Below are 13,633 nucleotides of genomic sequence, written 5' to 3'. Positions count from 1 at the left end.
TCCCACTCCTGAGAGAGCGTTTCCAAGACCTGGCAAGGGCCTTCTATGAAGGTACTTCCAGGTCGGCAAACGCCCTCATCCACTCCCTAGGTCGGTATGACATGTCCCGCGATAAACACAATCGCCCCATGACGATCTTTGACGACTAAGTCGAAGAGAAAAATCCCAATACCCATTCCCAAATCCTGCTCCTACCCCAAATACTACAAATATCTCGCCAAACCTCAGGCAAGTACCAGACTCACACAGAACAAACATCACAATCTCACAGACATCCAAAAAGTACAGAAATAATCACACACACAAGCACACAGGGGAGTAAAAGCCGCAAGGCTACAAACTCCCCCTCACACTTCCCCAAAGAGGGGAAAGTAATAGATGTGAGCAGCAGCAGCATCTCGACACTTCGCTTGAAGATGATGGGTACGAAACCCTTCGAAACGTTGCGAGAAGACGACGCCTTTACTCGGCTGATCACCCGAGAAGATTTCACGAATGGAATACGCCGAGAAAGTCTCAAATCACATTCCATTATTGTTTTAAAACTTCTAGTCGCTACCTATTCATTGACTACTGCTTCAGCTAGCACAGTGATAAGATGTGCTATAATACGTCCAAGTGAGCAGCAGTACGGTAATACAGAATAATTAGTGAACTAAACGACAAAAAATTTACTATCCACTGCAAGAAAATGACCTAGATTCCGAGCTAACAGCACAATCCCGCAATGAAGCAGCTGTCTACGAGATAATTAGCATTCGAATAAGCGTTTGGCTCGGGTCTGATGTAACTAACCCCATATGGACACTGTCAGCGGATACAATTTGCCGCTCTTCGGCCATGTCAGAGTAGAGTTTAAAAAAAATAAAAAAGATAACATGAAAATAGGACATTGCGTTTGACAAAAATAAACGTTTTTTGTAATAAAACAGCAGATCGTAAGTTGCATAAAGTAAAATACGAAATGTTGATTCAGTGGTTAATTAAAATATAGATACAGATGAATGAAAAACGAGTGTCGCACACAAAGATACAAAAACAGATAGACATTAGCATAAAGTAAAATGTAATGGCAGATATGTGACTTATTAAACGAGATAAATGAGTTGAGTGGGAGAGTTGAGTGGAAACTGAATACCAGGGAGACAGGTATTAGGGAACGTAGCATTTAAATGACGTGTGTACGAGGGGTTTGTAGGTGGATGTATGGAGAAGGGATGAGGGAAGAGTGGAGTATGATGCTGTTCCGAACCAAGATTTAGGAAGTGAGAGGAAAGGATTACAGGGGACGGGAGCCCTGACGAGGGATGGGTGGCAGATATCTCCTAGATCTGGTAGGACAGGTATATATCAGGGTGGATTTCATGGTCGGGTAAGGGAAAGCGGTTAAAGTTTCGTTGGGAGAGGGCGTAGAGGGAGGGTATGGAGGTGTAGTGTTGGGGGAATGTTGTGGTAGAGGCGCAGTAGAGTACCATGATCAGTAAGCAGTGGGGAAACCAGGGTCTGGATAGCGCCGAGTTTACGGGCAACGTAGGATATTATGAGGTGTTGAAGATGAAAGAGGAGGGTGGGGAAGTTGATAGAGGATGCGGGTGGAGGATGGTAAGCGGATCCGAAAGGCTAGGCGAAGTGCATGGCGTTCCAGGCTCTATAGGACGTGATAAAAGAAGGGAGAAGTGGAAGTCTATGTCACAATGGCATAGCAGAGGATGGGTCGGATTGTGGAAGGGTGCAATACCCAGTTAGCGCTTTAGTAATTATAGTCTATTGTGGGCTTTTTGTTGAATGGTTAGTAGGTGAGGTTTCCACGTTTGTTGGCGATCAAGTGTTAGTCCAAAGTATTGTAGTGTGTTAGTCAGCTGAATAGGACAGCCGTAAATGATAATGTAAAAGCCGTGGGGGCGGCAGCAAGCGGATGTTTCGGCCTATAATTACTTCCTACGTTTTGATAGGGTTGATTTTGACGAGCCACTGGTTGCACGAGAAGGTGTACTGACTGAGATGGAGACTTGAGACGAACAGGAGGAGGGGGCTTGGGAATAGCGGCAGTGTAGAGGACATACAGCAGAGGTAAGAGGACAGAACCCTGGGGTACACCTGCAGTGGAATGGGAGGTACGGGAGTTGATGTTGTTGATGGTGATGTGAGACGGGCGATTAGAGAGAAAGGAGACGATGAGGCGGACATAATTTACCGGGAGTGAATAGGCATCGAGCTTAAAGAGGATCCCGGAATACCATATATGGTCATAAGCGTTCTCAAGACCTAGCGAGACAAAAATGACGCGGTTGCGGTTGTTGATTTGTGGGATAGGAGCTGGGTAGGGTACAGTAGTTGGTCATCGGAGGAAAAATTGTGACGGACTACGCAGTTTAATGCTCCGAGTGGCTGTTACTGAAGGGTAACATTTGTACGTGTCAACGGAATGATGTATTGAAAGTTTATGTTATCATTGTTTAATTAAACAGTGATTTAGCTCATATAACGTGATTCTCCTCATACATGTTGACGTTGGTAACATAAATACAGCTACTCTTTATACGTGCACAATCGCTCGTGTCAACCGCGCGCCCGCTCGCGGGTTACATTATTTTTCAGAATAACTGTTCTTTCGAACATCTTGTGGTGTAGTTCGCCACAGATCACATGACCGGCATGTCAATTTTCAGTTCAAACATTGGCACTAGACGTTCAGAGTACCTCCGCCAGAGGCAGTCATGTAGCATCCGCATCGTCAGCCGATGGATTCTCCACGGACACGTCCACCTTGCCCGGCACAGGCGCTGCCCTTATCGAGTAGTGTAAGAGACTGCCGCAAGCTAGCTAGCATCGGATCGTCAGGTGTGTGTTTTACTCCTGCCAATACTCAGACTGTCTAGTGGTACTACAGGGTGAGAATGGACTTGGATTATTCTGGATTGTATATTGGATTTGCATGCACATGTGATCCACTGCAACTGATTGAACTTGCGGGGACACGCCCCTGAACGGGCTGCACTTTTAGCATTATCTTCACCCTATAGCACAACTGATCTATAAATGAGAGATAGCTCAAAATTCTTGCACACAATTAGGGTCATTAGTGAAAGCATTTCCCAAAAAAATGACTAAGATGTTTATTATATTTTGGTACTGACAACAATATTTATAGTAGTATAAAAAACGCAACACTATTTAACTGCGGTACAATTTTCTTTGGAACCACTGACTACACAGCTTGGAAAAAGAGGCAGAGTACAGACAACATTCACATAAGTGACTTATGCCTCCAATCTCCTTCCTTGATGCTGACCTGTGAAAAAGACAAGTAATTTATTTTACTACAACAAAAATATTTAAAAATGTAGCTCAAATATCACCGACATCATCATCATGTTATAAATTTTTCAGGAAATAGTAGGCAAGGGAGGTAGAGGAGGTCATTCTAAATATTTTTACCACTTTTTGTTAGTTTAACTTCAGTCATATAGGAGAAAAGTGTACCTGAATGATGAAAATTGAAGTTTTCGGTAAATCGCAAAAGAAGACACAGATTTATTAATTTACCACTATGTTCGTTTAGAAAATTCCAGCTGCATACTCCAGTTGTCCTCCTGTTTCCTTATCCTCCACTCTCTCTCTCTTCATTCTTTTCTTTATCCTTGACTTCTTGGTAGCAGCTTCTGCAGCTGTCTCTGCTTCGGTTACCCGAAGCTTATCAATAGCAATTAGAGCTGAAGCCATATTCCTTCCCGTCTGGATGTTCAATTTGTTCATAACATTGGTCCTTGAAATTGCACCATCACTGAATGTTATTGCATCCATTACACCAATCTTCAGCACTGTCAGCCCAACAAATACAGTTTTGGGTAATCTCTCCCATATATAGCTGCTGAAGCTTTCATTTGCATTCTGAGAGAGACCATGCATACATTTTCTACGTAGATTTTCGTTTGCCAGATCCCTTTATATAGAGGCCTAATTGCTTCCATTACAGCAAGTTGTAAGGAATGCTTGTGGGTATATTGTATGCCTGTAACATTGCTCAACCAGTACTTACACTGCGAATCTTCCCCTTTTGGACGCAAACCATGCTGTGGGGTTTCATCTGTTGACACTCTGTGAAACCATGTTGCCAAAACAGCTCATCTCATGTTTTCCAAATCTCCTACGTTTTTCCTAATTGCTAGTCCCTAATATTGAGTCAAAGAATCAATTTCACTTTTTGTAAGACGACTTGGACCGGCTATGTGTTTTCCGTCTGACAGTTTTTTTCCACTGAAGTCTTTACATAATTTTCTCAGCCGAGCTCCCATTCTTTTTTGTACATGACCAACACATTCAAGCTTTTCTGTCACAGTGTCCCCATATGGTCTGTCATTAACAACAGTAGTGTGTCCTTTACAGTCTCCATCCCCAAGGTAGCCTACACACCTCACACCACAACCGGCCATTAACCTTCTAAAAATGTTTAGAACTCCTTTCTTTTCCATGTTTCCACTTGGGCCCTCAAAGGTCTTTACACAAACATGGGTGCCAATAAATTCACTTGAGCAAACCTGGCAGTGCTTTGTTAGAGATTCATAATCTAGTATCTTACCAGTTTCAATAAATGTGGCAGTTACAACCCCATTCAGAGAAGTCTGACCTCTCTTTTGCCAAGATCCATCAAACGCTGCTACGATGTCTGCATTCTCAGGCAAGGCTACTGCTTCTTCTGCTGCTCTTTTCATTGAATGTTCACTTACACCACATAAAGCATTATGCATTAATTTATTGTATCTGTCAAACCTCAGTGGATGTGGAGGCAAATCCATCAATGCACAAAATGTCTGGTCAGCTCTCCTTCCCCTTCCAATACAAAAAAAATGGTTCAAATGGTTCTGATCACTATGGGACTTAACATCTGAGGTCATCAGTCCCCTAGAACTTAGAACTACTTAAACCTAACTAACCTATGGACATCACACATATCCATGCCCGAGGCAGGATTCGAACTTGCGACCGTAGCGGTGGCGCGGTTCCAGACTGAAACGCCCAGAACCACTCGGCCACACCGGCCGGCCTTCGAATACATCGCATTGCATAAGCAAGCTGAATATTTACACTGTAATGTCGACTATCAGTTACTGGCGATGTCATAGTATCAGTGTACATCTTACACGCGTTACAGGCAGTCACTAACCGACTTGAGAGACCCTTCCTTGCTGAAATGTCGTCAGAAACGTCAATACTTTCTTCACAATTGCAGTACTTATATTTCACAGCAATCTTCAAAAAGTCTTGACAGCATATTTAGGTTCACAATAACATTTCCGTCGTTATTGCTGCTCACAATACTACTAAGCTTGTTCTTATTACATTCAGAAAGCGAAAGCTTACGCCTAAAAGCACTGCCTGTAGACACAGTTTCCGCGGGTGACTTTTGAAGCAACTGATGTGTATTATTCTGTTGTGTTTGGAACTGGTTGCCGCGAAACTTTCGTTTGGGGCTAAATTTCTTTACTCTCGGCATTTGTAGCACAGGAAACACACACACAGAAACAAAACAACACACAATAACTACAAAACCACACTCGCATGAAATTCCAAAATCATATATTCTCAAATCTTTGTCTACATTCGAACCATAGCCTTCTAGACACGCCTGTACTTTGGTTCCGGGAGTCAGTGCCTTCTAGACTACACCTGTGTTAGCGACCCATAAATAACGACAGAGAAAACAGAAGAACAAAGTAATGCATCACGTTTTCTGACGCACTTCAGAATGACAGATGGGAGTGGTTCCTGTGCAGCATTTCGTTCAACCTCAATTTTAGAACAAACGGAAAAATGATAATGCCCATAAACTATACATATTTGAAATCAGCATGAAATGCTCTTTTCTATACACCAGGAAAATTTGTTTTAAATTTTTGGTGATTTTCACGAGTATGTCCCCTTAAGTAAACACTTTTTACCTGACAGTTGTTGCGTTTTTCATTATCTGTTTTCTGACATAGAACCCACACATCTCTGCAGAATACAACAACACTGGCGGCGAGACTAGTCCTTTGTTGCTTGTTATGTGGAGGATTTGTGCGTTGCTGAGGCAACAACACTGCTACAACGACATTAATCGTGTCTTTCTGGCAAATTTTTGGAGAAACACCGTGCTTTTGTACTAACGTTGTTTGTGTCACAGAAAATTCGGACCTGCCACTTAATGTTTTCGTAGTTTTCTGTTTACTGAGTATCATATACGCTGTCCGGTCACATTAATGTGACCATCTGTCAAAAGGATGCGTAACCACCTTCTGCAGCACAAGACGCGCCGAAAGAGGGTCATTGAGGCTCTGGAACGTACAGATAGGGATGTGGAACCATGCTGACTCCAGTGCCGTGGGCAACTGCGCTATGATTCTCGCGTGAGGATCCATGGCACGAACAGCCCGACTGAGGTGGTCCCACAAATTCTAGATCGGCTGTAAATCTGGAGAGCTTGATGGACAGAGGAGAACGGTAAACTCATCCTGGTATTCACTGAACCACACACGTGCACTGCGAGCTGTGTGACATGTTGCACTGTCTTGCTGGTAGATACTATCGTGCTGAGAAAGAACAAACTGCAGGTAGGGGTGGACATTTTCGCATTAGGAGGAGAAAAATGATGATTTGCGTTTCATGAGAACACCCTGTCACAAAAATGTCTTCGTTTTAATGATGCCACTCCAATTTGCATTTTGCTCGCTGCCCTTCTTTGAACCTTGTAGATGTCCTCTGTCAGTGCTATCAGATGCGGATCCCACACCGCACAGCATTACTCCAGAAGAGGACGGACAAGCGTAGTGTAGTCTGCCTCTCAGGTAGAACTGTTGCATTTTCTAAGTTTTGGGCTAAAAAAACGTACTCTTTAGTTCGATTTTCCTACAATAATAACTATCTGGTCGTTCCATTTTAACTTATTCGTAACTGTAACCCCTAAGTATTTAGTTGAATTCACAGAATTTGAATTTGCGTGATTCATCGTGTAAACGAAATGTAACGGATTCCATTTTAAAACTCATGTGGGTGACTTCACACTTTTCCTAATTTAGAGTCAATTGCCACATTTCGCACTATACAAATATCTTGTATAAATCATTTTACAACTGGTTTTCATAATCTGATAAATTTACAAGACTCTAAATGACAGAATCATCTGCAAACAATCTAACAAGGAGAGGACGCTTACTCATCATCGCCGAATTCTGCCTGCTGCTAAGGAGGTGATTGTTTTTGCTAATGTGACTTGCAATAACGACTGCGCGAAACGCCGCTATCTCGTTCGGGATGCTACGACAGACACCCTCTCGAGCACCCCGAAGACTTGTTGAGCCCTCGGCAGCGATGGGTTTCAGGCTGTCAAAAGAACTATGGTGTGTGCATGCGCGGGCAAAAGAAAGGCTGAGGCGCCTTCGAGTGTACAAGGATGGAGTGAGCGGGTCCGTCGTTTCCGTAGTGTAGCGGTTATCACGTCTGCTTCACACGCAGAAGGTCCCCGGTTCGATCCCGGGCGGGAACAGTATTTTCCTGCCTATGTCGCATACTACTCCAGTGAGCCACGTCATGTGTGGATCTGCTGCATGTACCTTCGTCATGCAAGTGCCGCATTTATTGAATTTTTAAGTTACGATGGCAACCTTGTTACAAGTTCTCTGTGAAGCAAACCTGAAAGCAGTAGTTTCCGTGGTGTAGCGGTTATCACGTCTGCCTAACACGCAGAACATGTAGGTTGTGGTGAGACATGAAAGTGTCCCAAGCGGGAACTTCAGAGGGCCAAGCGTTTAGGGAATAATGCTAATACTCGGTGCTACTGTCGGTATCATTTGAAACTAGAGTCACTGAACGTATGATCACTATTCAAAAAAAATAGCGTAGTGTAATTGTTTGTTTGATGTTCTTTCGTTTTTTCAGAATTACTTTGAATGTGTCTGTAGAGGCAGCGAATATAGTTACATTAGCGTCGGTGTTATTGTTTATGGCCAGTCCCTTCTCCATATACTGCCGCGTTACAAGACCAGAAAGTGATCATTGCAAGAGCCGCAAGGGAGCTTGAATAATACTACTGAATGTTAGACTTAGTTTATATAACACGTTTAATTTTATTTCATGACACGAAGCTATTATCATGAACGTATTATCGTTTACAAAAATTTATAACGTAATAAATTCTGACTCTAAAAGTATGTGTTTAATTGTGTTAAAAATCGTTATTTCATTTTGATAGAATTAAGATGCGGTAAAAGTATATTCAGTAAACTACTTAAAGTAGCTGAGATAGCGTTAACTACTTTTGAAAAAATGCTGTGTGAAATACTGCATAAAATACGTTGCGGTTGTTGAGATGTTACGAAAATCGGCTGGCACTCCTCCCAGTCACGTAACGTATCCGTTTGATGACCCACTCCGGCACGTTTTACGTGGAAGAGCGAAGCCATTTGGATGTCAGCGCGGAGTGAAGAGTTACGACGTAGGCCGTAACCATGTGGCGCCCAGAAGAGCTCCCCGTGCTTTCCACAGTCACGCTGGAACTCGATTCGGAAACAGGCCCCGGACTCATCTCGTAAAAAACATAACTGTGAGCTTGTTTCGTATATCGTTGCAGCTACATGCCTGGTTATTATGTGTCTACTCTCATTCCTTCGGTTCTAAAATACGTGAAACTAAATTAACATTTCAAAAACTCAAGAAACTCTAAAACATTAATCTTCAATATTTTTATCCTTCTTGGTGGCATTTAATTATGGATTAATGTTTTGTTCCACGGCAGCAAGGTCTCCAGAAAGAAACTTTTTCTATAGTTTAATAACGCGTAGAAGACGGGAAACGCGACTAATTAGGTTTGTCTGTCGTGATACATGGGAAGAAGAACTTCTAACAGTAAGGTGTGATGGGATCACATAGATTGGCATAGCACGGTAAACCAATAAATCAACAAATGTATATACATTCAACATATGGTGCCTGCCGTACCCTCAATTTAATGATCAATAGGAAGTGATAACTACAAACAGACTTCAAAAAGTGTGTTACACGTAATTACTGCAGACCAAGTAATTTCTACTGAATGCTGCGCTACACGTCATGTGATAGAGATATATGACACTATTTTTCAACATGACCAAGTCTCTGTAAACAAGGGTCGGAAATTTCTATCGACTGCTCAACTCTTTCATGAGAGAAATTCACTTCTTGATCACGGAGCAAACGAAGAACAGCTGCATGAACGTCCTCATCATCGGAAAATCATTCAGCTTGCCGAAACGGTAGAAATCGTAGTCACAGATCTGGAATTTCCGATCAGCCCACGTCTGTGCAGCCTTGATCAAATTGTAAGCACGATTTCACCACGGCTGAACGCGACATTGTATTTGGTCCATATATCGCCAGAATTTCACCTTGAATCAGTGTGCAATTTAGACGTTTTGCTCAAAAGAGTCATACTGTCCCGCCTACTTGAACTTTGGAATACGCTTCCAGCTGCCGATCCATTGCACTCCAACACTGATGAACCTGTTACGTGTATCGCAGCAGAACCGTGTCTGCTGGAAACCCGGAACATGTACTCTCTTCTGACAACGCGCCACAATTGTTGCGTATTAGTGTTAGCTTGGAATAGAGTTGTAAAACTACCGTAGGCTACCACAGACTTCCATACGCAAGTGTCGACTACTGTAGTTTTTCTAGAAGCCTTGATCAGTTAACATCATAACCGCGTTACCTGTTTTTAGATGTTTTGCACACCTTGAGGGCGTTACCTTATTTCGATCGCTTTGTTTGCATAGGCGATCAGTGTCTTACTAGGTCTCTCTAGAAACCGGAAGAAGTAAACCTTGAAACCTTCCCGTCTCCTCTATATCTCTTTTTTTTTTTGTTTGTTTACGCAACCTCCCCTTCTACAAGAACCTGTGAAACCTTTCCTTAGGATCTCTATCTCTTGCTTAATAATAACAAATGAAATATTCCCTTTGAAATTTATTCTGTTTCTCAATCTTCGCATACAAATTTAATTGCTGCTTATTAAAACTGATTTTCTGATTATTTCGACGAAACATAGAATGTGTCGTCGTCGTGGCTCTCAGTCGTTATCTACAACAACCCAAAACTGTTCCTTACTTTTTTTACTGTTACTGGATCGCCATCTGACTGCTACATCGAACTGCGACATGAATGTACTTACTCTGGTTTACTATACTCTATTAACTGCTGGTGGGCTGTCATAATAAGTGGCTTTATTTATTACCAAAGCTGACGTTATTCTTTAATTAATTTGACTGAAGTTACGTAATTCATAGTTACACTTTTCCTTGACAACAATAAAATTTTTGCAAAGTTTTACGTTGATGGTTTTTGGGATGGATTATAGTCAGTAATGTAACATTGCTGGCAAAAATTAATTATATTCTGAAAACGCTTCAAATATTTACTGTTGGTAATGAAATGATTTTACAAACGTTCAAATGGGACTTAATTTTTACAATAATCTTACAACTATCATTGCGCAAATATACCTTCAGTAGCCTTACGCGGTCTCTCCCGCCCTTTTTAAAATTATATCAATTTGCGGTCCCTCTTGCCAACAATACTTTGGTGCAGACATTCCCTGCTACCACAATTATTTGCAACATGACAAATATTAATTATTCCTACTTAATCCTATTAATAAAATATAAACATCTTTCATAAATTGTGGGTTGACAATAGACAATAGAAATATACACGTCTTACAACCGTCTAGTAACTAAGTGAGGATATACACTGAAGAGCCAAAGAAACTGGTACACCTGCCTAATATAGTGTAGGGTCCCAGTGAGCACGCAGAAGTGCCGCAACACGACGTGGCACGGAATCGACTAATGTCTGAAGTAGTGCTGGAGCAAACTGACACCATGAATCTTGCAGGGCTGTCCATAAATCCGTAAGTGATCTCTTCTGAACACCACATTGCAAGGCATCCCAGATATGCGCCATAATGTTTATGTCTGGGCAGTCTGGTGGCCAGCGGAAGTGTTTTAACTCAGAAGAGTGTTCCTGGAGCCACTCTGTAGCAACTCTGGACCTGTGGGATGTCGCATTGGTCTGCTGGTAGTACCTAAGTCCGTCGGAATGCACAATGGTCATGAATGGATGCAGGTGGTGAGACAGAATGCTTACGTACGTGTCACTTGACAGAGTCGTATGTAGACGTATTGAGGGTCCCATATCACTCCAATGCACTCGCGCCACACCATCACAGTGCCTCCACCAGCTTGAACAGTCCCCTGCTGACATGCAGGGTTGATGGATTCATGAGGTTGTCTCGATATCCGTACACGTCCATCCGCTCGATACAATTAGAAACGAGACTCGTCTGACCAGGCAACATGTTTCCTGTTACCAGCAATCCAATCTCCGTGTTGATGGCCCCAGGCGAGGCTAAAGCTTTCTGTCGTGCGGTCATCAGGGTACAAGAGTGAGCCTTCGGCTCCGAAAGCCCATATGGATGATGTTTCGTTGAATGGTTTGCACGCTGACACTTGTTGCTGACGCAGCAATGAAATTTGCAGCAATTTGCGGAAGGGTTGCACTTCTGTCACGTTGAACGATTCTCTTCAGTCGTCGTTGGTCCCGTGCTTGCAGTATCTTTTTCGGGCCGCAGCGATGTCGGAGATTTGATGTTTTACTGGATTCCTGACATTCACGGTACACTCGTGGAATGGTCGTACGGGAAAATCCCCACTTCATCGCTACCTCGGAGGTGCTGTGTCCCATCGCTCGTGCGTCGACTGTAACACCACGTTCAGACTCAATCAAGACTTGATAACCTGCCATTGTAGCAACAGTAACCGATCTAACAACTGCACCAGACAATTGTTATCTTATATAGGCGTTGGCGACCGCAGAGCCCTATTCTGCTTGTTTACATATCTCTGTACTTGAATAAGCATGCCTATACCAGTTTGTTTAGTACTTCAGTGTATAACCTATGGAACATTTTTGTTCTACATCGATATATTACTATCTGTTGTTCAAAAATAAACAGCTTTTATAGAAAAAATTTAAATACTGTTTATTTTTTAACAACAGATAGTAATATATCGATGTTTATAGAAAAATTATCTCAGGGACTCACACCTAGTGAGTACGTGGCTGACGAGCACGGGGCCCCGAGCTGAGTCCTGGCATTGCTTCCACTTACTTATGCAAGGCTTCTCACTTTTATCTTTCCTATCTGTCCAACCGCGGCAAAATCTTGTTCTTTTCCGACCCTGACGCTATTAGGTTTCGACGGCTAGGGGTCTTTCATTTTCCAACCTATACTTCTCATGCAGCGTCTGACCCAGAGCGGGCGGCGTCGAAAGGCGTCTGTATCCCATGTTACGGGCGGCCTCCAGAACTGCGGAAGGCAACGGAATACCACCGCAGATTATCTTTCCTGCATAATGAAGTCTCCATTTTATGCACAAAAATGACTTCCTCTCATGTTAAATCAGTATCCGGAGTTAAAATAGTCCTCCATGCGGATCTCCAGGGAGGGAGGGGTGGCAACTTGAAAGGAGGCAAAAAATCAAAACAAGAATTGATACCTGGAATGTTAGAACTCAGCTACAACAGGAAAACTAGAAAATCTTAAAAGGGAGTTGAAAAAGAATCACATGAACCTCGTAGGAGTTGCTGAGGTAAGATGGAATGGATGTGGAGAGTTACAGTCAAATGAATATGTATTGTACTACTCACGAGGAGAAGTAAAAGGAATGAATGGAGTAGGAATGATTATGACAAAGGAATTGGATAAATGTGTGGAATATGTGGACTATGCAAATGACCGGGTTATTGGTGTAAGGCTGAAAGAAGCACAAAAAGATCTTCTGGTTGTCCAGGTGTGTATGCCAACTTCAGAACATGATGATCAAATTGTAGAGGAAACGTACAGTGTAATAGAGAGAATACTGGACGAAAATAAAAAATGCTGCAAAACAGTAATGCGGGACTAGAGCGCCATTGTGGGAAAAGGGAAAGAGGGAAACATAGTAGGCAGTCATGGTCTTGGAAAGAGAAATGATAGAGGTGAATGGCTAACTGACTTCTGCAGGAAAAGGCAGCTGATAGTGGCAAATACATGGATCAGGAACCACAAGAGGAGGCCTTACACTTGGAAATCACCAGGGGATAAATACAGAAACCAAATCGGTACTAGGAGGAAATACAGAAATGAAAATTATGCTGAATGGAGAAATATTAGAACAGGTGCAAAATATTAAGTATCTTGGAAGCAGGATAGACACCGACTGGAAGTGCAGCACAGAAATTAAAACAAGGATAGCACTGGCAAAAGAGGCATTTCGTAAGAAAAGGAGAATTTTCTGCAGCAGTCTGGACAGAGAACTGAGGAAAAGACTAATAAAATGTTTTGTGTGGAGTGTTCTTCTGTATGGCCCTGAAACATGGACTTTGAGGAAGAAAGACAGAGAAAGGCTGGAGGCTTTTGAGATGTGGACATGCCAGAGGATAGAAAGAATAAGTTGGATAGACAGAGTAAAGAATGAAGAGGTACTGAGAAGAGTGGGAGAGAAAAGACAGTTACTAGATGTAATAAAAAGAAGAAAAAGAAATTGGATTGGGCATATATTAAGAAAGAATGACTGACTGATAA

General features: G+C 42.4%; 1 non-coding gene across 1 annotated transcript; it reads left to right on the top strand.

The window, feature by feature from the left end:
• Positions 1 to 7,449: 7,449 nt before the first annotated feature.
• Trnav-cac (transfer RNA valine (anticodon CAC)) lies at positions 7,450 to 7,522 on the top strand. The gene has a single exon. It is a non-coding gene; the product is annotated as a tRNA-Val (tRNA).
• The last annotated feature ends 6,111 nt before the right edge of the window (positions 7,523 to 13,633 follow it).

The sequence above is a fragment of the Schistocerca nitens genome, chromosome 3, assembly GCF_023898315.1.
Source record: "Schistocerca nitens isolate TAMUIC-IGC-003100 chromosome 3, iqSchNite1.1, whole genome shotgun sequence".
Lineage (NCBI taxonomy): Eukaryota > Metazoa > Arthropoda > Insecta > Orthoptera > Acrididae > Schistocerca > Schistocerca nitens.
The sequence above is the reverse complement of the archived record's forward strand: the minus strand, read 5'-3'. Positions and strand labels throughout refer to the sequence as shown.